We start from the raw sequence: 5,060 nt of genomic DNA, 5'->3' as shown, positions 1-5,060 counted from the left end.
TGTTAAAACATACTATTGGTAAAATTGAGAGACTTTAACATTTACAAAAACGTTTGAAAGGTTTGAAAGATTGTTTTTATGTGCCTAATTTTTCAGAGTATAAAGGGGTCATTATATATACTGTGTATATATATATATATATATATATATATATATATATATATATATATATATATATATATATATATATATATATATATATATATATATAAATAATGACTTATCATAATGTAATAACCTAAATGTAATAAAAGCTAATGAATAATAAACTCATAATGTAATAAAATCATGAGAGCATAACATAACAGATTTTTGCATAAAGTAATAATGTGTTACATTTAGAACCTTACATAGTCGCTCATAATGTAATAACAGTCCATAATGTAATAAAAGCTCATATTGTTCACAAAAGTGTTACATCTTAATAATCAGTATCCGTATCATGTCAGTATCATGGACACTATAGTATCATGGTCAGTATCATGTCAGTAATAATGTCAGTATCGTGCCAGTATCACCGTGAATGGTCAGTATCATGGTCAGTACCATGTCAGTATCATGTCAGTATAATGGTCAATGGTAAGTATCATGGTCAGTACCATGCCAGTATCATGTCAGTATCATGTCAGTATCATGGTCAGTATCATGGTCAGTATCATGGTCAGTACCATGGCCAGTGTCAGTATCATGGTCAGTATCATGGTCAGTATGTCAGTCATGTCAGTATCATGTCATGTTAGTATCACATGTCAGTATCATGTCAGTTAAGTATCATGGTCAGTATCATGTCAGTATCATGGTCAGTACCATGTCAGTCATGTCAGTATCATGTCATGTTAGTATCACATGTCAGTATCATGTCAGTATCATGTCAGTATCATGTCAGTATCATGTCAGTATCACGGTCAGTATCATGTCATGTTAGTATCACATGTCAGTATCACGGTCAGTATCACGGTCAGTATCACGGTCAGTATCATGTCAGTATCAAGGTCAGTATCATGGTCAGTATCATGTCAGTATCAAGGTCAGTATCATGGTCAGTATCATGTCAGTATCATGTCAGTATCATGGTCAGTATCATGGTCAGTATTATGGTCAGTATTATGGCAGTATCATGGTCAGTACTATGGCAGTATCATGGTCAGTATTATGACAGTATCATGTCAGTATCATGGTCAGTATCATGGCAGTATCATGGTCAGTATTATGGCAGTATCATGTCAGTATCATGGTCAGTATCATGTCAGTATCATGGTCAGTATTATGGCAGTATCATGCTGATAGTGCATAGTATATGACCGGAAGCATTTGAAATTAGTGGGAGGCAACCATAACTCTATGGAGGCAACAGTCTGGCCACGGAGACTATCACTGCCATGACCGTGATTGGTTCTCCAGGGCTCGGTTGAGGGGCTTCTTCTACTCTCATAGGCCTACAGGTTCTCTTCTCAGGCCTACTTCATGTCAGTCTTGGAGGATACAACGCTCGCCCCAAAACAGTCGCCCCAGGGCAATCCGGTGATATTCACCTGGTATTAATATGCCTAAACTAGACCTAACCTTATTCCTAAACGTATAACCTCAGTTATATTCCTAAACTTAACCTCAGTAAAAGTATGCCTAAAACTTATTTCTAACCTTATCCTCAGTACAAATACAAGAATACAAGAACCACTGGGTCCGCGAAAATGATCCAAGATGGTCTTCTTGAGTCCTGAGGAGACGTGAATGCGAAAATAGCCGATCTACAAGCTCAGCTTTAGCCTCGGATCAAGACCATATGTAGGCTATTTAATCGATTTTGCCATTTTTATATCTATAGTAGATACGAAAGTAAAAGTCAGACTCGATAAAAAAAATACAGCTATGATAGGCTATTTCAGCTTGTGAGCTTGCAGATAGATGGACTATTTTCGGTGCGCGTGCGCGACACCGTCGCGCGACAAAGTATAAATCAGGCTGTCCGTCGTTGAGCCCATCTGATCTGAGCAAGGTTATTCTAACGGTGATTGGGGGGCGTGGCCGCCACTCACAGGGCCTGTCACAGGCCTGCTGATTGACGTGTCCCCGGGGAGGCGGGTCCCACTCAGAGCTCCTCCCACAGAGGAATTAGCTGGACATTAGAATCATATAGACGTTCCTACAAAGCACACTTCACTTCAGTGAACATTACTCAACCATTGGCGCCCATTGGTTTCATTGCTTTCACTGCGCCTTTCAAACCCATAAGTCTCCAGGGACACATAAAAAGGAAAGCGGTTCTGGCTGATGACTCTGTTATTTGTACTGAATGGCATTGATACAACATTATAAATATAGCACTTGATCTGACCATTATAAATATGGAAGCTGGATGGATATTGTGTGAGACTCAAAGCTTTCACAGATATTCTCTGAGAGTATTCGACTGTATGGCCATAATCTAAACTTCCAGTGGCCTGGAAGAAGAGGTTATTATCATCATTACTTATTAATATCATACCAATATTTACTAATATTACATTTCATTTTTCACAACACATTTCTGGTGACTATTGGTAACTTTGGTCTCCTGACCAATATATCAGATCCAGATCTGTTTCAGTCCTCTAGTTCAGTTATTCTCAACATTCTTTATTTCAAGGAGCCCCAGTTTGATATGCATAAAGGCCACAAACCCAATTTGTATCTCTTGCACCACAATCTAAGAACAGATTTATTGTTATACATGATTTGGTCCAATATGGTCTGTCTTTTGGTCCAGAATTCCTTTAGGCCTATACTGTCAATGTACTGTAAAACACGGTGGTTCAGTGGTTCTTTGGGATGGTTGAGGTGATACAGTATATAGCAGTGGTTCTCAACCTTTTCAGGCCGCGACCCCCCAAAATAATCATATTTGAACTGGGGAACCCCCACCCTGATAAGCACCTGGAATGCAAGAGTTGAGCCATTACATTTTTGTTTGACTCGGTTCCACAGACAAATCTTGTGAAAATAGCTGATCTACAAGCTCACAACGCCTCTCGTTGCGAGGCGCTGTGAGCTTGTAGATCGGCTATTTTTTTTATTTTATTTTTGTTGCCTCTTTCTTATATTATTTGACAATTTGGCCAATGTTTAGGTATAGGTACTATAGCACCAAAAGGTTTCTCTACTATGATACGAGCCAAAGTGCACAGTGCTATTTAGCACCATTTTCGTTTAGTGTGATAGAGATAACAGTGAAACTCTAATCAAAATACCCTTTCTTGTTCTTCATGTTCTCTAGTGTATTTACTTGATCATTAACTATCAGTCATTTAGCTGGGTTCCCCCTGGAACCCCCGCAAGAACCTCTGGGGGTCCCTGGTCTCAACCTTGAGAGCCAGCTGCTATAGATTCTTGCAGAAAAAGTGTGTTTTAGTTTTCCCTCCGTTATATTGTCCAAGAGAAAAGGCACGTTTACCTTCATATACGGTGGGGCGGACAGATAATAACACGGCCGGGACAAATCATGTGTAACGTCCTGAGATTGGCCCCGGATGCACAATGTCAACGGCAGCCCCATAAGTTGGTTTAGCCTGTCTAATATAGCCTGTTTATTGGTGCCTGGCTCTCAGGGCACAGACATTTATGGCCGGAGCACTGTCTGTCCTTCAAACGAACACTACCACTCAGTGCTATGTTGTTAGACACCCTGCTATTGGTCAACCGCTTCTGACCAATACCAAGGGAGACCATAACTCCACCTCTATTCTTCACAGCTGCACAGGGTGGGATGGTTGATTACTATCATGTTAAGGCGACATCATTTTTTTATGTTACAACAAAACAGTGTGAAGTGACACTCGCTGTCCAGTGTCCACCTGTTCACAGTTAGATCGATCCTCAGTGTTAATTTAACTCAAAAGTGTACATAATGTAACCAAATGGGCCGGTAAGGGTCCATTTGGTTACATCTGTACCCTCTGAGAGTTACAAATGAACACTGAGGAATGTACTGTGTATTCTTCACAAGTGTTACATACAGGGGTGCTTCATTATTATCAGGAGAAGATCACAACTACGTTATATGATATGTTACAATACTGTGTGAAGTGACAGACTGGACTGTACAATTCCAGTAGTTGTAACATGGAGTGTGCATTATTTCTATTCGAAATGTGGCATGTCCAGCTCCACTACAACATGACTTTGGATAACATACATGTTTTTCAACATACCTCTTCAGTCCAACAGTATGTGCGTATAAGTATTTGTAATGGCCTAATCAGAGACATTTGTATTATGTAGAAGAGCAGCTCTGTCTGAAGAGCACAGGCCTAGTAAAATGTCACCTGATTGGGGAGGATTCCCTTTGCCTGAGTGGGATAGAGTGAGATATTTGTTTCCATGCAGGAGAACCAGATTCGAATCCAGGGAGTTACACATAAAGCATTTGCCTCTGTGTGCTTGCACACCGTGCTGACTCAACTCATTTGTAGCACTTAACTTTAGGGTACAAATGTATGTGAATTCATGCTTAATTCACGCTTGTATCAAGTGTATGAATTTGTATCCTAACTAAAAAGTAAAGCGTTACACACATTTCCACAGCATTTTGGCTCAGATAGGAGCTTGTATGTGTTCCAGTCATACTTCCTGTCAGCTGACTTTTGTGGTGTGTGTGTGTGTGTGTGTGTGTGTGTGTGTGCGTGTGTGTGCGCGTGCGTGCGTGCGTGCGTGCGTGCGTGCGTGCGTGCGTGCGTGCGTGCGTGCGTGCGTGCGTGCGTGTCCTTAGATGAGCGAGTTACACATTAGAGCTTGATGAAGACCCTCTGTGCTGAAGGAGAACTAATCCAGATCCTCTCATCATAGGATTTTGGAATGAATGGCAGCAGGGACAATAATCACACATCACATTAAAACCATAACTATGCAAACAGCCTCAGGGTCATCAATCTAAAATAATCTAACATGGAGACCTGTGGAGCACTTGTAGGCAACTTTATTGCTGCAGCAGTCGACCTCACACTTGAGGTATTTGGCTGATACTGTTATCATCTGTGAGGTAAACCATTTGTAACTGTGAGATAATTCCTCCATCGGTGGCAACC

The sequence above is a fragment of the Gymnoscopelus braueri genome, assembly GCF_963280865.1.
Source record: "Gymnoscopelus braueri genome assembly, chromosome: 7".
In the NCBI taxonomy this organism is placed as follows: domain Eukaryota; kingdom Metazoa; phylum Chordata; class Actinopteri; order Myctophiformes; family Myctophidae; genus Gymnoscopelus; species Gymnoscopelus braueri.
Note: the sequence above shows the minus strand (reverse complement) of the source record.